A 22433-nucleotide genomic window follows, 5' to 3' on the forward strand; every position below is an offset into this window, starting at 1 on the left:
CGCTATAAAAGTAAGGGCTTCCATCATAGTAGAGCCGTCAGAGGTAGGTTCCGCAGGTGGTTTGTTTCCACGGCCCATGATATTAGAGCGTGGACTTCGCTACCCAGCAACCTCCACCACTTTGTAGCGAAGTGACACAGCAGTTCGTTTTCGGACGCATCAGCTCACCAGGGGGACGACGATGAAGGGGGATGTGCTCTGTCAGAGGCAGGTGCAGATGGGCAGGTGCGACGACAACGCGAAGTAACATTTGAAGAAACTAGATTTATTTAACTTGGCATTAACTTGGCACCTTAAAACTGTACACAAACATATTGTACATGAAACGATATCATACTGATCGTCAGCGGCCTGCCTGACCAGCCTGGCCTTCCGTGGTGAAGTGGCGCCGTGGGCTGCTGTGTACTTGCTCTCCCAAAACGACTCAAAACTCTTCCTTAAATGTCTTTCTATAGCATTCAAGGGGCCCGCGGACCCGTGGGAGACGCAGGCTTCTGTACCAATCGCCTACTCAAGCCAATCAGGTAAGCCGTCGTCCTCCTTTAGGGACCAGAGTTTTAGTGACCACCAAGACATGGTGGCGACAACACACCGTGAGCAGCAAATTTGGCAATGCCTAGTGAATCTCTCTCCCCTCCCCCCCAGATACCACCGCGCTACACGTGCATACACTCGTTCAAACCCGTTTCTGGATTCCTCAAGGTCGGCTACGGCATACGTTCTTCGCGACAATACATCAACAAAAGTGATTGATCCAGCCCCCGAAGAATTGATTTGCGATACTTTATCATCAGTACTTTGTATGCTACCTGCTTAACCTGTACAACATCATGTGTAAGTATGAAAAAAGGCGACAGCTAGACAGCGCAAAATGCCAAACTTTCTTTTAGTTTAGTATAAAGCGCGATTATACCTTCTAATCAAGATAGCACATAATTTACATACAGAACGGTAAACTGTTTCAAAGTGATTATATTTTGTGGAGAGGTTCCGAAAGATTTGTTTAACAAGTTCAAAAGCGCCTTTTAAAAGCGAAGCTGTTAAAGCTGGCGGAGAAACATCCGAAGTCCGCAAAAAACTCCGCGCCGTTGCCTAGCAACAAGCAAGCCGCAGCTGCGCACCACCTAGCCTAACCTCGTCTAGCCGCGCATGCCCCGAAGCAGTAGCAACGCAACAGCCGCCGCCTAGCCACGCCTACCGACGGGAACACTCCGCGCAGCCGCTGCGCCGAGCTACCGCAGCAGCTGGTAAACCGTTTCCAGCCACGCCGAAGCTACCGAAAATAGCTGGCACGTGTCGCCTAGAAACCATCTACGTCATAACTGACGTAAACAGCCAGTGTGCATGCGCTTGGCCTCAGAGTTTGCCATAAAAGGGGCTGCGCCTAGTCGCGTCAACATTCGCTAGATATCGAGCGGCTAGCCTCCAACGCGTTCGGCGTCGGCAAGCAACAGCGTTCTTGGCATTGTGCCAACCTTGGTTAGCCTGCCTGCGTTTGTGGCATGCCCGAAACCCAGTCGCCCGTAGGCACCGATGCGTCCAGCGCTATAGTCACGCGAAATGTCGCGAAAGGGAAGGTACCTCCGAAAATGATCGCTCGAGAATACCTTCCCTAGATGCGTACCTAAGTTAAAAAAACGGGCAAGTTTGCACTCGGTCGTGCAAAGTTTATAGGCATAGCGAAACTGGCGACCCTCAAGTCCGGTAATGCGAAGTGATAGCAAAATACTCGACCAAGCAACACCTACTTACAAACCTAGCAGCACCCAAGTTAAGAGCAGCAACCAAGTTAGGACCTAGTAGTAGCAGCCAGTAAGACTTGAGGATCGACAGTGTGGCTGCGCCTAAGCTTTGCACGACCGAGTGTGAAATTGCCCATTCTATTCAGCCACGGAACACCACATTGCCGCTAGGTGTGACGAGCCAGCGCTGATAAAGTAGTTATGACTAGGACGCGTGCTCTGCAAGATGCGGGCGATGAAGAAGAAGAAGAGGCTGAGGACGCCGGCTTCAGTTTTTGCACGTCATCTGGTCCAGCCCTAGGTCCAGCTGTCTGTCGCGCCAACACCGGATACTTCTTCAATTTCCTTTTCGTGACAAAACTGGTGGAGGTGGTCTAATTGAGTGGAGTAGTTGATCACTCGCTCAACGCCAGGAAGGCGTTGAGCGAGTAGACGAAAAGCGGTATTTCGTCCACTTTCGTTTCCCTTTTCTTCATTATTTTCTACATTCCAATTTCAACCACCCCAAATTGCCTCAGCCGAAGAGAATTTGCCACACCACATCCCACACTCAAGAGACCACAAGCGCTCACTTTGAGGCTACTTCAAACCAATACACACCCCAAACCTAAGCGCCTACACTACTACATGGCGGAACGATTCTCCTATACACAGTGCGCGAACTCTAATGAAACACTTGACCCCAAAGATAAGCTCTGGCCATGTGACCGATCCACCAATGCCGATTACATTCAGGACCTGGCCAGGTTCGAGGCTGCCATTCGCAGTCCGGATCTGGTTGAACAGCTTTGGGCAGTCCAGCAAGCCCACGACGTGGCTGCGGAGCTCCGTCATCTGGTCCCGACGTGGGATTAGCCCTTCTATGGGTCACCTCATACCCTTGAAGGACCAAATAAAGTTTTTATTCCATCCATCCACCATTAGCTTCATTGGCTGTTGACGTTATGTGGTTATGATTAACAAACCCGAGCCCCTCGGTTCCCCTTCTTCTTCATGAAATATACTAGTAATTTTAAGCATCATAACGCGCATACCTAAAGAGCCCAGTACTTTAAGAGAAAGAGGGGTTTAAATTTATTTTTAATGTGAGTCAAACTTCTTGCTTGGAACAAATTGCTAATTGAAGGTCCAATTTGCACATTCTCATTTCTTCCATCACTTTTTCCTCTTCTGTGCAGATTTTGCTTGCCTGTATCTACAGGAACATTCACGAGTGACCGGCGACAGCAAGCCTTGTGGGCAGCCAGTGCTCTCCTATGAAGGCTGGCCTGCTCTGGTTGTTGCAGCAAACATCTTAAAGATCTATGCATGGCCACCTTTGATGCTATTTGTCACTCTTGTTAATTACACGCTCTGCACCTTTTTTTGGTTTGTAACGTAATAAAATTTGACCATGTCGCACAGTTTGAAGTAGATTTCTTGCAGCATTTTAGCTTGCAATCATGTTTTATGCACTGCACTGCACCGCATGAAAAGCTCATCGTACAGTGTGTGTAAAAAATAACAGCACATTCTGATTCATCTTTAATTCCGGTAACATGCAGTATGCCAGGAATTCACTAATGGATGGTACGCCGAATAAGTGGCAGTTATTCTGCTTGATACTCTGCAAGCATATGGCGATACTTAACAAGGGGCACCCACAAACTAACTTACAATTTACTTTTAAATGAGGCATGGACATCAGTAAAAATATTTGTATTGCTGGATAGAGTGGTGCGCAGAGTGTTTTTCCAGATGGGAACCATCCCTTATTTTTTAAGAAATAAATGTAGCGCAGCATTCTGTTTCGTAAACTTGTTCCATGCTATCCTGCCGGCTGTAACTGAAACGAGGATGTTATTTCTGCCTAGACCTCAGCATCACTGACAAAATGTTTCCCTGCTAGAAACTATTTCAGTTGACAGGAGACTCAGCAGGGCAAAGTATTGTTGACAGTGATGTGTTTCATGCCGAGGTGAGATCCTTGTTTCAGTCAATGGGGGCACATTTGCATAACATCAGCATACAATACAGATCTTGTTTTACATACAAAATAATCGTGACAAGCGGTATTCAATTGATTGGTCTAAGCAAAATGCACTAGTCGACCAGTCGGCTTGTGCTACTCTATTCCCATTATTCACATCTGGAGAAACTAGCTGTGCATAGCCAAATAATTTTTTTTCGAATTTTCGTGCCTCATTTAAAATAAATTGTAACTGTGGACAAACCTCATGTTACTGTAGCTTCTGCCACAAAAAATTGAGGGAAAGTCTAACAAAGGTATTCCGTTGTTCTTGTGAAGGTGTCCGTTATCCAACTTTTAGCGTAACGTTAGCAGGGCTTACTGAAGTACCATTAGACATCCACGGCTGCAAAATGTCTTGATCAAGAAAGCTACTGGACTTTTGAGTTAGCCGTTCAAGACATCTCTTAGACATCAAAAAGCTGCTTCCGTATTTCGTGGACAATGTCCTCAAGTTTATTACTTTCCAAATATCACCTCGAATAAAATTCCCCTGGCTGCCGACGTCTATAACGCCTCCGAGGTAGCCACACCTACTTTAGCCAATGGTTCAAGTACGAAACGTTTGAAGAACCACTTGTATTTTCCTCCTTTTTAGGCTGCATGCACGTCAGTTGCGAGTACCTCTTTAAGCTCTGTTGCTCTCCAGTCGGCGTTGCAAACGGAGGAGGCATGTCGTTTATTGCAGTGAACGCAGTTTACGATTCCTTTACGCGGCTTTGACTGGTGCCCTCCAACTGTGCAACGAAAGCAGCGCCCCGCTCGTCCCATCTTCGCTTGCTTTTATTTCAAACTCACTTTAGCCGTGCAGGCCTCGGTGTCGTGTACGTTCCCCTGACTCACAGAAGAAAGACATCCTCACCCGCTCCCGGTGAGCGCGAAAAACTGCCGCACTCGGGGTTCGGGGTAGATGGCGCCTGTCGTGATTTTTTCGGCGTGTTTGCTTTGGTTTATTGCTCTCCCTCGGGGAATGCGCAACCTCCCTGCACCAGTCTCTGCTTTCTGTCTCAAGAAGGAGAAAGTCGAGTATTTCGGAAAGTTTTCCGCCGACGCCAGTGAACATTACACTCGGGGAGGACGACGCTTGTCCTTCTATTTGATCTGCAGACAGGTTAGGCTTGCTGACTCGGCTTGCCTGTCTATGGAATTCGACGATCATGTCTTCAGGAAGCGATGATAGCATTACGTCACACATCATCGCAGAGTACGTAGATGCGCTGGCACCTAGCACTCGCAGACCACGAATGTGCGTCTGCATGTGGTCAAACAATCGACACAGTCCCTTTACGTCAGCCGACGAAGATACTTTTGGAAGTGCCCTCAATTTCCCAAGATGTTCTCGCTGCATTCTTTCTTTGTCGCCATGTCTACGCTGTAGCATGTCTATGGCATCCTCGTCGCACGCTTCCGTCGCCTGCAGTCCTTTAATAGCGGACATAGCTGGTCCCGTGAGAAGCGGCCTTAGGTAGTGAAACGTTTGTCACTTTGATAGACTATCGGTGTCATGCACTGCCTGCTTGTAACATTCCCAAAAGCTTGCCAAGAGGACAGCTCACTGCTGAAGGTCTCCAAACACAGCTTAGGTAGTTTGATTCCATGCAGTTGGACTGGCATAGAGTTGTGTGCATTGGCTGCGTCGTTTGCACGTTGCTTGTCCAAATGAATCTCGCGACATGAGCTTTAATCCTAGCCTTGAGAAGACCAATGGTGTTCGTTTTGTCGTCATACTGCACGGATTCGGCGTAGTCTTCTTAGAAGATGTGGTCCGGAAGGCACATTGCCAAGTCTGTGTTGACCTTTCGCAGTTCGCTGTCATTCACCACTTCAAGTCGTGGCTGAAGAGCCGATAGCTGCATAGCGTGTGCACCTTCAACTCTGTGGTAGCCTCTTTGATTATGATGGCGTTCTGTCGCCGCAGAGTCCTGCGCTTTGCCTTGAGCTTCTCCGTGTAGGCTTTCACCTGTTCTTTTTCGCGGGCCGTTGCATACCTCTCAGATGATGTCATCCATCCCGGGTTTCAGCACCATGTCGCATTTTGTAGAATACACTTTGTTGACGGCAACTCGTCAGGAAGTGACACGAGAAATACTTGGTAAAAAAGGAAAAACTGTCCAAAGCATCAATACGAAAACGTCTTCTTTGTTCCTTGGTCCTACTGGCCATCGGTCCGAGCCGCCATCCCTCCGTTCAAATTATTAATTATAAAATTAATAATAATCATAATAATAGTAATTATAATAATAATGTTTATTTTTTATCATCACACTAATGAAGGAAGCTGTAGGTAAAAGCTGCTCTTCGTAGAGGCAGCTTGACAAAGGCCCACAGCTACCTTTGAAAAAACAGTCAGCAGCGACAATTAGAATAAAATGCAACATACAGCAAATCTGCTTGAAAAAAAATAGAGAGAAATATCTTAGTCTCATTATTACACAAAGCACAAGATAAAGTTGAACAAAGGGCCAATGTAATTAAAAAATCTAGCATATGCAGCTTGCGCATATACTCAGAGTACATTGAAGAAAACCTATACCAGCTTTCACATATTTATTTAGTAATGTAGGTATTATGTAGGATAGCTTATCTTCAGAATAGTTTGTCTTCGGAGTTGTCACTTTCCACGGTTCTTTATTTCGTGTATGAAACGCTGTAATATTTTGCTGTTGATGACAAGGGTCGTATAGAAAATGTCGATTTTCTTTTACTTCGCGCCTGATCGCTACAGCTAATTTAAATGTGTAGAGGTTATGGACGGGTAAAATTGGAGCCTGATGAAACAGTTCACCCGTGTGGGCATCATACGGTATGTTAAAAAGCACTCTGATATACTTCTTTCGCATCAGGTGTAATTTCTGCAAGTTCGTAGAAGTTGTGGAGCCCCATACCAGAAAACAATATGTGAGGATTGAATAAAAAAGTCATTTATAGAGTAAAAGCTTTACTTTGAATGGCAACACTGATTTACAGCTATATGTCATACCAACAACGCGCGATAACTGCTTCACCACACTGTCGATATGTTCGTTCCATAGCATCTTGCTTGAAAACGTAACTCCCATAATTTTCATATGGTTTACCAGTTCAATTTCCATATCACCATACGTAAGACGCAAATGATCGTTTATTGGCTTATTTTTCGGTCTAAATAATACCGCCTTTGTTTTACTTGCGTTTATGCTTAAATTATTAAAACATGACCACTTTTTTAGTTTCGCAAGAATCTCGTTCACTTTTTCCAGGAGTGTTATACTGTCTTCAGCCAAAACAAATATGCTGACATCATCGGCATATAGAATGTATTTGGCGTCGGGATAAATCCGAGTTAGGTCATTTATGTAGGCTATATAAAGAAGAGGCCCAAGGTTGCTTCCCTGCGGTATGGTTTGTTTCCCTTCGGGAGAGGGTTTCCTTCTCGTTTGCGGTTTTCTTTCTTCGGACTCGAATCCTCTTCGTTCCGGGGGTTTTTCTTGCGTCTTTTCCCGAAGATGGTCCCCATTTCTTTTCTTGTCTGTATGCTTATACAGCTGGCACTCCAGTCAACTATGCAATAGAAGAAACCTAAGTGAACGTGCTGAGTTTGTACACATCGCTTTGAAAACGGCGTAATTACCGTCGATGAGCCTGTCAAAAGCAAAATCATCCAGGATCGCTTGACTATTTGATGTGCTTATGCTTACCAACTTGAGCACGTCAAGTCGACGACAGCGCTTGATAGCGTCACACTTTGTGTTTAATTTTGTCTGCATGGAATGGGCACACGTGCCTTCGCAGTAATTGTGACCCAGACAATTTGGTGCAGTGTCTTAAGGAAACGACGAACGGATGTTGTATGCCAGTTAAACGGTATCAGTGCAGGCGGCAATCTGCAAAATCAAGCACGCTTAACTAATAACGGCCTTGCGCCACACCACTTGCAAACCCAGTAAACACCCGCATTTATTCTAACCCTTTACAAATGGGGTCGAAATTCGGGGAAGAATTGGTTTTAGCACGAGATAATTAAACTTTGTTTGGAGTGCGCGACCAAATGGAATAATCGGGTTTTATGCGCAGACGTAATACAACTAACACTGAGCAGTAAGGACGATGGACAAGTCGAGACAGGACAAGCGCTAACTGTAACAAAGGTTTCAATGCAGATCCTGAGCATATATATATATATATATATATATATATATATATAGCTTATCTGAATCTGCAGAGAGGAAGAAGGAAATCTGTCACGTGCCGTTTATGTCAAGAATGCAAGATATTTCTTTGAAAAGCTACTGACGGCCAGCTGACGCAATCATCTCCTGCACGTGCTATATCAGTAGCTTCTACAATTTCCCTCGTCAATCTGTTGCGATGGCAATACACGACAACAGTGTGGCCGAAAAGAGGATGTCAAGCAAGCTGCACGTCACATTTCTTACAATGGACAGCCAGTTTGACGTCTGTGGCAATGTCGCCGACTTTTTTGCTGTGCTCTTGCTGACGTACATTCAAGCACCTGCCGGTCTGACCAATATAGTGTCTTCCACAAGAGAGTGGAACTTGGTGAGCAAAGCCCCTTTTGCAGGAGACGTAGGGATCATTGTGCTTTATGGTGCAGTCGTGTTTGCGCATTCTCCTGGGGCAGCTGAACTTGCACAAACTCAAAAGATTATTTGGCACCGTGAACAGCACTATGACGCCAGAACGTTGCATTACCTTCTTAAGATAGTGAGAAACGTTATGCGGGTAGGGAATCACTGCTACCTTATCTTTGGGGATTTCTTTTTTTTTTAACACGAAAGTGTTTTATGCCGGGGTCCACCAAGACTTCACTGACGTATTTCCGTCACGGAAATACGTCATAGAACATAATACAAAGAAAGAAACCAGAAGAAAAAGTTCCACAAACATGCAAAATTTGGAAATCGAACCCACGACCTCTCGGTCCGCGACGATAGATCGCCGAGCGTTTAACCCATTGCGCCACAAACGCATTTGCAGAGCACTACACAGACGCGCCTTATATATCTAACACTCCTCCGTGTACCCGCGCTCTTGCTCGGGGCGGTGCCGCCGCCTACGAGCAGAAAAGAGAAGTACTGCATTATGACACTAACGCGCACCGACAGTGAACGCTTCGGTGGTCTCAGCACTACGACGCCTCGATGCCAGCATTCGAAGGGACGCTGGCATCAAGAAGCACTACCAACGCCACCTAGGTGGCGTTCACCGTACTCAGCACAGCGGAGCGTGGCCTCCGCAATTAGCTCTGAAAATGTTTCTGAAGTTGATCGCGGAGGCTGCAATTACGACGCGCTGTACGCGCTGATTTGACTCGGTGACGATTCAGTTACGTGCTTTGTCTTGCGCGTTGTATTAGTGTGTCAGTTACGTGCTTCGTCTTTCGCGTTGTGCTAGCGTGTGCAGCGTAGTGCAGCTTCCATATGCACGACGGTTGCTCATGGTCATCGACGTTGGTAGTCGTGATGGAGGAGACGTGCCACCAGGCGTCAGCGTGGGTGCATCAACGCCTAAGGGCGCTTTAGCCACAAAACACCAATAGACATTATATATCAATGTGCAATAAACATTACACTACTTCTGTGAAGACACGTTTCACTTTCGTGTTCTATACCGATTCCTATATAAGAGGGATCAACCACATTTTTTTTCTTTTGACTTCCGCTCTTTGTTCGCCGCTCATGTGCGATTCAGTCTTCCTTCTGCAATGCAGACCTCCAGCAACTGAGACTTAGACGTGCCTCGGATGACCTGCCACCTACAAGTGTGCCACTTGTGTTTGAAGGCTTTCTACCATGGAATGATCGCATGACTTACAGGGAGCGCTCGACAAGAAAGAAATCACTATAATTCTTTTTACAAGCTTAGAGAGTGCTGAGCTGTACGGTAAACGTGGTTTATTGGCTCTTGGCTCATAGATCCAACACGCGTGATCATCTTTAAAATGCAACCGCAAATCTAAAAACCTAATGCTGTCCTGCTCGAGCAGTTCACAGGTGAAAGTGAATGGCCTAAAACATGCATTAAAAGAGGCTATAATACACGAGCAAATAGTGTCTGCAAAGTCTAAAGAAAACCTAAATGAGCATTGACAATAGGTCCGTAAAAAGGAATCTGTCTCAAGAAACTTGAAAATCATCAACGTACGAGAGAATTTTTAAAACCTTACGATCACCCAGCAGCTCGAGAAGAACTTTGTCACATCTAACCAAAAACAAATCACTTAGAATAGTAGGAATGCATTACCCTGTGCAAACACACAAATTTTGCAGGTAAATGTTCTTGCTAAAGGCAGCAAAAGTAGACTTCAAATAACACGATAAGAGATCTAAAACACCAGCCGTACTCACATCACAGGTGTTTGTATAATCGACCGCACCGCGCTCGTAAATGGCAGCCTCGGCGCAAGACAGCTGCCCTTCATGTGGCAATGAATAACAAGAAATATTTTATGTCCACAGAACAAGCGGTTAAACAATTGCGGTCACTTAACCTTAAGAAATTAATGTTGGGAGAATCTTTAGTCAGGAACAGGTCGACCACATCAAGTAATTTTATCTTCATTTGCAAGAAGTCCGCAACGCAATGTTGCCACGTGCCATATTCAGAGACGATCACGCGGAACGGACATTCCACCTTATGAGTCTTAGGTGAGAAAAAACATTTAGAGACAGGCACTATCGCTGCCACTCATTTGCTTTACAACGTCCATCAGGTTCAGTTCTTCGCACAGCTTCTTTGCTCGCGACTTAATTTTCTTCAGCGACACTTGTCGGGTAGGGTTAAAGACGGCATGGACAGCTGCAGAAGCCTTGCCACGTAACCTTAGCCTACAAAAGTGGTCCTTCGAACACATGGATTGAAAATGGCACAGTTCTTCCAGGTGTCCGGAGTAATAATTAAAGCTATTCTGTGCCTTTTCATATGACTCCTCCGAGAGAATGAGTTGAAAGGTTTGGTGTAATAGCCGTGCTTATAGCTTTAAATATAACATTGAAAACCACTCCCCGTTATCGTGTGAGTCGCCTTTTTCTCGCATATATTATTGCGATAGCAGTTATATGGACACTCCAAAGCGGATTTCTGCCGTCGGCGTCGCCGTGAGGTTCCGTATGACGTCAACGGTGATGAAATCGTCGCCACGCTCCGGACGCTGTATGTGCGAGTGAAAGACCGCGAGGGACGCGCGCTTTCACGGGAAGCGAACGCACGTCGGAGAGCAAACGCGCGTTCTGCGCCGTGCTCCCCTGAAGGACTGCCGAATTTGGCGTCTCTTTGCTGCTTTGCAATCATCAAATATAGAGAGCAAACGCGATTTCTTCCGTCGCGCGAAAGACCATGGGGGGATGGGAGAGAGGGTGGGGAGGCGACGTCTAGCTGCTGCACCAAATGCGTATTTACATAAAAACGTTGCGAGGCGAGAAGGTGGGTAAGATTTCCGACGCTGCTCCACGAGTGTACCATTCTCATCTCGTCGAAAACCTCTGAGCTGCCCCCAGAGGCACCGGCAACAGTCGCGAACGTGGGCGAAAGGCCGACGGCGTCGACAACAGTTGTGCGCGTTGATGATGCTGCTGCATGTCCAAGTTTATACAGCTGATAAAACTACTATCCTTACTCCGTATAGCTCTCGACTAATTTGCTATCGCAATTGATGCTTCGCCTTTGGGGTGAAACTGCGACAATCTTTTTTGTTTATATACATACAAAGTCTGCATGTGCTCCGAAAGCACGCACCAGGGAACAGGTTTATTAAAATCCTGTATGCTGTACACCAAAGTAGTGCGATCTCTGTCCTGTGTGATAAAAAAAAATTGTGTGGATCTCATGTACTGTGGGAATCCATGCATTGCGTGGGGTAGTGCAAGTATGTGGCTACCCAGCATCGCTTCGGGTCTGTGCGTGACAACAGAGGCACGGCGACGATATGACGGTGGTGATAAGAATGTGCTCTTTTGACTCCTGCGCAGAAGCATTACAAACTGTTTCGCTACAACCGGCGCCGACGCTAAATGCAGCTCCATTTTGCAGCGTTATCCGCTACGAAGGAAATGACTGGGACATGTAGGCCGACCCCGAAGGTGGTGCTGCCTAACGCAGCATCTCAAAGTGCCACGAAGCAAACATTGGAGAAGATGACTCGCGCACGGTTTACAATATCTCATAGGTTCTGTCGTTGCGCTGATCAGCTGCGATCCCGGCAGCGGTGGCCGCATTGCAATATGGGCGAAATTCACAAAGGGTGATGTACCGTGCATATGCTGTACGCTAAAGAAACACAGAAGGGTGAAAATTATTGCGGAGCCCTGACTACGACCCGCCTTCAAATAAAATCGTGGTTTTCGCACGTGAAACCGCAAAATAAATTTTCGTTAGGAACTGAGACCCTCCATACCGTGCTGCAAGGAAATTACAGTTGTAAGAATTGGAAAGTGTCGCGCGCGCATTTCCCTTCGCTCGTGCTAGCAGTGACGTCACTTTCGGTAGCCACAACATAAACATGTTTTCCCCGCGCACACGCGAACTATCAACATGCGGGCGACCGTGGCCTTACCAGTAAATGAAAAGTGATGGTAGACGAACGGTGAGGGGATCGCGCTGTTTTGTTTTGAGTAAGACCTTCCGTCACACCATGGGTTACTTCACTTCTTTTTGTGGGAGAGTCACGAAACAAAGCTATAGACAGGAGCCTGCCTCCCTACTATATATACATATGTATTTACTGCGAGAACCCTGGTTTGAGCCGAAGAATGGTTCGCATGAATAATCAATTCTTACATACTGGGCTCATTCTGGATATGTCGTGAGAATGGGCCTTTGGATGAGACAGTGCAATCCGCGGTCACGTAGTGGTGCTTTCCGCGTGGAACTGATTTGACGGAAAGGCAGGCAACGGCTGTGCTGCAAAACACGTTGCAGAAGCTGGACAAGCTTCGCATCACAAAGATTCGACAATGTGCATTAGATCTGTGCATTATTTGTTTTCATTTGAAACAATTATTGTACAAACCACGAGTGGTGCAACAAGAAACAACACCGCCACAATGAATATCTTGGTGTAGCTACTGCAATCTCCCACTAAAAAAAAGGCTGTTGGAATTTGACATTGGTGGCAGGCATATTTAGAATCGAAAGCAGCGACCCGCCACTCATCCAAAAACTAAAGTGCGCAGAAAAGTAAACCGTTTCCCACTTGACATAACTAAATTAATAAGGCGTTTATACCTCTAAAAGTGTGCGCTTCTTCAAAACACCGCCGCACCAAGCTCAGGGAAAACAAGGGGAATGTGGGAGATGGCGATTCAAGACGATGCGTAACACGAGAACAAGGTGAGAGCAGGAGCCAACGTTTCGACAAGTGGACTTCTCTTCTTCATGTGGACTTCTCTTCTTCATGTCGCCTTGAAGAAGACAAATCCACTTGTCGAAAAGTTGGCTCCTGCTCTCACCTTGTTCTCGTGTTACGGATCGGCGCACCAAGTTGTCATTATTGAATTCCTATCCTCAATTTATTGACTATCACACCTGATGTAGGACAGACAAATTCTACGGAAGTCTAAATGTAGTAGGATGGTTCATGAAAGGCAAGATCTTCAATAGCCAGATTGCAGCAGAAGTTACAAAGCGAACCCATGCCCATTTCTCTGAATAAATTCGTTCGCAGTTCAAGAAAAATTCGCGGACCAAGATAAATTTTCCTTCGACGGCCAAGCTTTCTTTTTTTCCACGCTTCTACGAATACAGCACATACCTTCGAAAACGAGCTGGCGAAATAAAAGTGTTCTAGGCCTAGTTAAGGAGCCACAAAAAATTTGTCGTGAAATGTGCTTGCCCCCCAAAAAAGATAGCTAGAATTCTTTTGATTTTTTTCAGTGATTCTGTGCTGCTTGTACCGTTTAACCTGCTCGTTCTATAAAAGCTTCGACTTCTATCTATCGGAAAGGCAAACATTGACCAGCCATTTCTTGAATGATTAAAACACATCGAAGCACTCAGCTATTTTGCAAAAGTTGCAGCAAAATCAGCAAGGCGGACGCCGGCTGATCACAAGGCACACGTCTCTCCGAGGTGGGCAATAAATGGCGGACCGGGAGGAGATAATTGGTCTCGAGGTAGTATTGATGGCAACCACACCGTCAAAGAATGTCGACACCCTGTACAGCCCTGGAACGCTGTTTTTCAACAAAACTCGCGTCTGCAAACTAGATTACTCTTTCTAAGAAGAAGCTTTATTTCGAGGGCGCGTATCTCAACAAATGATGAAGGAGGAAAAGATTTTCTTCCAAACTAATGCAACAGAATTAACAACGTTTCTTGCATATAAAGGAAAAACTTAAAGCTCAATCAATCTTGGGAGCGGATTTTAAATTTGGCCGTTGATATTTTATTATAAATTTTCAATATTAACCATTTAAAAACTATCAAGTTTACCACTCTTTAACTCGGCAGTGAACGACGATATCACGATTCCGTAAATTGTATGTAATATTACATACAAAGCGCACAAAATGTTTGTATTATACGTGGCTGCTAAATACAGCATGTTATGTGAGTCGAAATTCTGCAAAAACCTCGGTAAACATTGTAACACATTCACGTTAATCTGAAACTTTTAGATCACATTTGTCCGCTTCGGACGTGCTAATGAATGCAGTTTACTTAATTGCAATATCTCTTCTTGGAGCAGTAACGGATTTGTAAACTTCAGCCTCCTATAGCTTTTTTTAAAGCTTAGACACGCAGGCCCTAAATCTAAATGCTACAGTCACTAGAGTTTAACTTGACCGCTCCAGTGTTGCCGATTTAAATCGGGCAAAGTTTCTCTCAAATATTGAATTTGTGTGTTTTACGTTTCTTTAAATTGACGGAATTGGAGCTGGGCCCGAGCTACAGCTCTGTTCCGACACTAGCAATCGGTTCCTCGTGGTTTGCCGTCCAGCTTTAATTATAGGGTAGTGGTCTGAGCTGAACGAGCCATGGGCCTTAGGACACCAGGTGATCGGGCAGACAAGACGACGAATCGTTGTAAAAACTTCAATATTTATTCAGAACATGACAGAACATTGAGATGTGTAAATTAAGAGAGAGTATTGAAACATACTTTGGGGGCTCCTTAATTATGCACGGAATACCTTCTTGGGCGAGTTGGTGTTTTCTTAACGTGGTCTTTGCAGCGCAGACACTCGAAAATAAAAGGTAAAAGGCGTGTTTCTTTCTGTCCTATTCCTTTCTCTCACATATTATCTCGCACTGTTACCTTTTATTTTCGAGCCTTAGCGCTACAAAGATCATGCTAATTATATATGCACGACGTAACAATGGATGAAGTCAAGGGACATCTGGCCCGCGAAAGTCTGGGCGTAAAAAACCTTGGCCTTTCCTCTGATTGGATGCCTGACACGTGGCATCCACAGATGGGTTATATTGGGGGTCAAGTCAATGGGCCAAGTTCACACCTTTCCCTGCGGGGAGTGCGTTCCCTTGCTGCAGGGGCGTAGAAACATCTTCCTGCGCTTAAGCCTCATGGCGGAAATAATTTCAAAGTTTTCCCAGACAGTAAATGACGTCATCAGCGTTTCACGTAGCCGCTGCTATCGCAGTGTCTAAGGGAGGGGCGCATTCTTCCGTCTTCCATTTTGTCATTTTCACCCCCGAAGATGCCCACGTCGACAGCGTGCCCTTTCTTCCCGTCGACGCGACCTCAATAGGCCTTTCGAATATGAGTGGCTTGTTGGGCTAGTTGGACATGGTTATACTTGGAGAATGCCAGCAAACTTGAAAGTAGAACATATTGAGAGTCAGACATAGACAAAGTGACAGTGACCAGCCTCCTTCCTGTCACTTTGTCTATTTCTACCTCTCAATTTTTTCTAGTTTCAAGTTTGCTGGTATTTTCCAAGTATAACCTTTCGAATATGATCGACGATGTGACTGCGTTCAGCCACGCAGATCGTCACTCTAAACACAATGACACAACTTGAAGGAAGGAAAGAACAAAAGGGTGGCGAAGCAAAGGCAGGGAGGTTAACCAGTTTAGCACAACCGGATTGCTACGCTACACATGGGAGCGGGATGGGGGGACTGAAACATGGGGAGGAAAGATAGCGCCCACACGCATTAACACAACTTGAACATTTTCATACTGCATTGGAGCTGGCGGACCAGCAGGCGCCGTGCCGCCCCAACATAGTCAAAGCATGCGTCACGTTCCACAATAAATCGATGTTGACTGAAAGCGACTCGTAGCAGCTTTCTTGTAAGTCCAACGACACGAGGTGCGACTGGATTTCCATAAAATGCGCAAACACAAAAGGTTTTCGAAAGTTTCGTGCACTAGGCAACCAAGAAAGAATTCAATGCTGCTAATCCGCATTGTTACCTGCAACAAAAACTACGTAGGGTAGACGGGTGTGGAATAATTTCAAAGTTCGACCAGAGAGCAAATGACGTCATCAGCGTTCCACGTAGCTGCTGCTTTCGAGGTGGCTAAGGGACTTCCGACTTCTTTTTTGTTGCTTTGTTTATTATTTATTTTCTATTTATCAATACTGCAATCCCCACCGGGAATTTTAGCAGGGTGGGATAGAATACATGTGCAAAGAACAATATAACACAGGCAACGAACACAATACAAATCAGGCCAACAGAGCTTGAACATAGCAGTGGCACAGCAAGAGTTTTACTCAATACTTGAAACAAATGCGGAAAGTGATGATTTTAATACTTGGTCATTGGTTAGACGATTTCATTCAACTACTGTTCGTGGACAGAAGGAATACTTAAAACAATTATTACGCGTACTAAATGTATACGCGCGTTCGGATATGTCGTTGCCTAGTAGCATAACCAGAGAAAAAAAATTATTATTCCCGTGAGATTCGTCTTATATAGACCGTTGATAAGTTTAAAAACGATTTTTTTGTCGGGATACGCGGTTAATTTCCTTGCATTATTGGTGGCAGGTTTGCATTTGTTAAGAAGTCTGTCACTGAAGTACGCCCGAAGCTGTTATGAATGAAACCAGCTGCTTTTCTTTGCACCCCTTCTATCTTGTTAGTGTGAGTTTCAGTAAAAGGGTCGCAAATTACAAAGGCATAGTCTAGCGTAGCCAGAATTAGACCTTTATATGCGAATAGGCGTACAGTGGGAATAAAATGTCTCAAATCCATCCTCAAAAAAAAAAAAAAAAAAAAAAAAAAAACTAGCGGTTAGCATTAGCTGCTACAATTTCGAGGTGCTTAATCCAAGTGAGGTCATTCGTGATCCAGAGTCCGAGGTACTTATAATGTATTACGTCGGAATGAACTATGTTATTAATACCATACGGAAACGTTAGTTTACGCTTCTTTTGTGTAATGGACATAAAAAGAGTTTTCCCGAAATTCATCGACATTTGCAAGGCATCGCAGAAAGCAACAATTTGTCGAAAAGCATCGTTCAGAAACTCCTGGTCAGTAGCATTGTCTATTTCTGAGCACAAACACAGTCACCAGCATAAAGCTTAACCATAACTGGAATTCCATGCAGCATATCATTAATGAATAAAAGGAACAAGAGAGCTCCAAGGACCGAGCCTTGGGCCACACAAGAGTCTACCGGAAGTCGTTGTGAATAATTATCATTAAAAACAAAAAATTGTTCTCTGCATTCAAGGTATGCCGTCAGCCAAATTATTAGAATTTTTTCAATATCTTGGTCCATTTTTGACGTAGTTTTTTGAGAGACCTTGTCGAAAGTCTTTGAAAAGCTCGTGAAGAAAGCATCTATTTGTATCGCATTGTTAATGGCTTGCCAAACTCGTGAACTGTTAAAACCTAGAGGGTAATTGTAGAGTAGCCCGACGAAATGTATGGGCGTTCCAGTTAACGTTTTGAGGAAAACGCAGTTTTATGCATTGGAGCCCAAAGTTAACGGGAACGCCCATGCATTTCGTCGGACACTTTGAAAAGTATTATGTCGAAAGTCGTTCCAAGTGGATAATCCTTGTTGAGGCTTTGTTAGTATATTATAGTTGGCCAACAATTCCGATATATGATTGTGGTAATCTATAATCATATCGATGTTAAATCATATGTTAAAGAAATTGGACGGTATTTTTGTCGTAGCTAACAGTGTGGGTTTGCAGCAATGCATTCTTTACGGATAGTCACAGCCTCGACCTTCTGGGGTATTTATGTTTTCGCTACTAGAACTAACTCTGGGAGTGTCAGCCAGAGTTAGTTCTAGTAGTAAATACATAAATACCCCAGAAAGTGGATGGGTAAACTGCGCCGTGTTAGCTCAATGGTAAGAGCATCGCACTCGTAATGCGAAGACATGGGGTCGTTTCCCACCTGCGGCAAGTTGTTTTTTCATGCATTTTAGTTTCCATCAATTTATCATTGCTTCACTACATTTAATACGTACAAGTAATTTACCCTGTCTTGTCCTTCATGTTTGTTGGCTGAGAGTTGGCTTCTTCGCTTGATGAGTAACTTGATTTGTCAATGGGCCAAGCGCATTTAGAGAAATGAGAAATACAACTGCGCGGCTATCTTAGGTTTATTTACCCAACAGCTTCGGTCGGTGGACCCACCTTTTTGAAGGGATACAGGAAATCTATACAGGGTGTTTCATTTTAGCTGCACCAAATCTTTAAAAATAGCCTGGTGGCAGATAGCAGAATTATAATCCTTGATCTAAACTACGCGATGAGGCGGCCATTACTTCCACGAGAAATCAAAACGCCTAATTGAGTAATTAGCAAAATTACGCTAATTAACTTTTTAATTAATAATTTTACGGCACCTCTTTCAATCTACGAATTATAGCCGCTGAGTTCGCAAGGCGTATCCACTTGGAACGAATTCTCAGGACTGAACCAGTTTCGAGATAATACTTTTCAAAGTGTCCGACGAAATGCATGGGCGTTCCCGTTAACTTTGGGCTTCAATGCATAAAACTGCGTTTTCCTCAAAAAGTTAACTGGAACACCCATACATTTCGTCGGACACGTTAAAAATTAATATCTCGAAACTGGTTCAGTCCTGAGAATTCGTTCCAAGTGGATACGCCTTGCGAACTCAGCGGCTATAATTCGTAGATTTAAAGATGTGCCGTAAAATCATTAATTAAAAACTGAACTAGCGTAAATATTCTAATTACTCAATTAAGCGTTTTGATTTCTCGTGGAAGTAATGGCCACCTCATCGAGTAGTTTAGATCAAGGATTATAATTGTGCTATCTGCCACAGGCAATTTTTAAAAATTTGGTGCAGCTAAAATGAAACACCCTGTATATATATTGTTACGGTGAAGGGAAAGAAGAAGGTGACGCGAACGAGAGGAAGACGAAGTCTCTGGCCGTTGCCTGAACGCCATATTTCTTCGCTTGTAAATATACATCCTTCTACACTCGTGGGCCTGCTTTCTTCCTGCAACATTTTGGTGGAAGGTGCTGGGTACAATCACGGAACTTCGCAGTGGACGTCATCTACTTGCCGCCACAATGGCAGATCAACCGACACAACCGACAACGCCTCAGCAGTCCACGCCAACGGTCATCCTCACTCATCTGCGGGACCCGGGGACATTTTGTGGCACGGACAACACCGACGTCGAGGACTGGCTTGCGATGTACGAACGAGTGTGCGACAACAACAGGTGGGGTCCAACAATGATGCTAGCAAACCTCATGTTTTATCTGAAAGGAACTGCGAAGCAATGGTACGATACGCATGAAGCTGACCTAACAAGCTGGGATGTCTGCAAAGAAAAAATGCGTGACCTGTTTGGCAGACCTGTCGGTCGTCAGTTGGCAGCAAAAAAAGAACTTGCATGCCGCGCTCAGACGTCCACAGAATCCTATGTCGTGTACATACAGGATGTGCTGGCTCTCTGCCGCAAGGCTGATAACACCATGACCGAGGCGGACAAGATTGGTCACATACTAAAAGGTATTGCAGACGACGCCTTCAATCTACTGATGTGTAAGGATTGTGCCACTGTGGATGCAATTATAAAGGAGTGCCGGCGCTTCGAACAAGCGAAAGGCCGCCGCGTCCCTCAACATTTCGACAGGCTGCCCAATACCGCCGCGACATCTTCGTGCGCAGGCCCGCCGCGGTTCGTTCAGCCGACAGGATCAGAAGATCTAACGCGTATCGTTCGCCGTGAGCTTGAGGCCATGGCTCCGGCTCCAATTCGTTCCGACTGTCGGGAAAGTGTGCCCGCTATCTCGCTTATACAAGCGGTCGTTCGGGAAGAAATAACGAGTTTGGGCAGTCCATCTCTCTGCTCGGTCCGCCATACGAACACCTACCAGATTTCTCCGGCCGATCGCTCCCAGACGCAAAGCTTCCCGCCACTCCGCCGCAACCCCGCGGACTGGCGCACACCGGATGACAGACCCATCTGTTTTAATTGTTCCGGTATTGGACACATCGCCCGTCATTGCCGTAATCGCTGGTCGTCGTCTCCTCGGTGGTCGTCTCCGAGTCACTACCGCCAAGTACCAGACAATCGCACTTTCTCGCCCTACACGCCGCCTCGGAACATCAACGCCGACAGTGCTCCACCAAGATCCAGCCGCTCCCCGTCTCCGCAAGGCCGTCGGTCCCGTTCGCCTCTCGTTCACCGCTCTTCGTCCCCATCTGCAACCGGTCGCTTCCCTTCGGGAAACTAGGCGGTGCAGCTCCCGGAGGTGAAGCTGCAACTCCGACCCGGCCCACAAATCCTCTGTTGACCCTGCCTACACGTGGAAACCTACTGGACATTGAAGTTGAAGTTGATGGTGTTCCTGTCACATCTCTCGTTGACACAGGAGCGCAGCTTTCAGTTATGAGCGCTGCTCTCCGCCGAAGGCTCAAAAAGGTTCTGACTCCCGCCGTACCGTGCACTGTGCGAGTCGCCGATGGGAGTACTTCACCTGTTCTTGGAATGTGCACAGCACGTGTGACCATTGCGGGCCATTATAGCGTTGTTTTATTTATCGTCCTCGAGCACTGTCCACACGACCTAGTTCTCGGCCTCGACTTCCTTTCGAAACACTCTGCCCAAATTGACTGCTCCGCAGGTGTTGTACAGCTGGATCTGCCGCTTCCTGCCGACGCAGACGCAACAACTTGTGCTTCACCCCGCCTATGTTCTGCTGAGTTTGCATGGCTGTCTCCACAGGCGGCTACCAATGTCCTCCTGACGCCCTGTCCTCCCGTACCTGATGGCGAGTACGTCGTGTCTCCGCTTACTGACGTGATTTTGTCACGAAATATTGCCCTACCGAGCACCTTAATCCGGATCCTCGAAAACTGCGTTCGGGTGCCCATCCTCAATTTTGGATTTTCGACGCATGTGCTGCCACACGGTATTGCCATCGCACTTATCACTCCTTTGGATGAATTTGAGATTTCTTCTTTGGCCTCCGAATCCTTCCTGAGTACCAACGCACCTTTGTCGCCCATTCCTTCGTGCTCGACGCCTGCGGACGATGTTTGTAAGATGATCGCCCCTGACCTTCCTTCCGAGCAAACAACAGCTCTTCGTCACCTCCTGTCATCTTATCGGGATATCTTTGATTTGGACGACCATCCACTTGGTCAGACATCTGTTGTCACGCATCGCATCAACACCGGTGACGCCAGCCCCATTCATAGGCGACCATATCGTGTCTCCGCAACAGAAAGGGCCATAATCCAGAAAGAGGTCGACAAGATGATGGACAAGGACATCATTGAACCTTCCAGTAGGCCGTGGGCATCACCGGTTGTCTTAGTAAAGGAAAAAGACAACTCGTGGCGCTTCTGCGTTGACTACCGTCACCTCAAAAAGATAACAAAGAAGGATTGTGGGCGTTTATTACGCACATCTTCCTCATCTGTATGTTATCATCATCATCCTCGCACTTTTACCTATCCTCCTCTTCGCCTGTATATGTGTTCATCACCATCGCCTGTGTGCTGCGCTGGTTCGCTGACGAGCTCCCGGGCCTAATAAACGTCGTTCCAACCGAGACGTCACAAGTGGTGGAGTGTGCTCTTCGGTCCTACGTCCTCTGGCCGTCCGGTCTGCCTCCTGGAGCTTCGTTCAGGTCGCCGCTTGCGCCCACCGTCAGCTAGCATGCCGCAGGACGTGCAGCCTGGCGCTCCTATTGCCTCCATTCCGACATCGCAAGTGCCTCCTTCCTTTATCATCAACAGCGCCCAGCGTGACCCCCATCTCTTCGCTGGTCTTCGCGGAGAGGATGTCGAAGACTGGCTGGACGATTATGAGCGAGTCAGTTCCGCCAATCACTGGGATGATGTTAATAAACTACGCCATGTCTCCTTCTATCTGTCTGGCGTGGCGAAGACGTGGTTCTTTAACCACGAGCCCGAATTGACCGACTGGACTCTCTTCAAGCACCAGCTTCGTGAAGTGTTCGGCACACCGGCTGTTCGGTCCACTCTAGCCAAGAAAAGCCTCGATGCTCGCAAACAACACCTGGGCGAGTCGTACACCTCCTACATCGAGGACGTCCTTGCACTCTGCCGACGTGTGAATTCTTCAATGTCGGAGTCGGACAGGGTACGCCACATTCTCAAAGGCATTGGAACTCTTGCCTTCAATGCACTCGCCACTAAGAATCCGGCTACCGTCGCTGACGTCGTAATCACTTGTCAGCGCCTCGATGAGCTCGAGTCTGTCCGCCTACAGCCCGACATTGACGCTAC

Source organism: Dermacentor silvarum, chromosome 5 (assembly GCF_013339745.2).
Source record: "Dermacentor silvarum isolate Dsil-2018 chromosome 5, BIME_Dsil_1.4, whole genome shotgun sequence".
In the NCBI taxonomy this organism is placed as follows: domain Eukaryota; kingdom Metazoa; phylum Arthropoda; class Arachnida; order Ixodida; family Ixodidae; genus Dermacentor; species Dermacentor silvarum.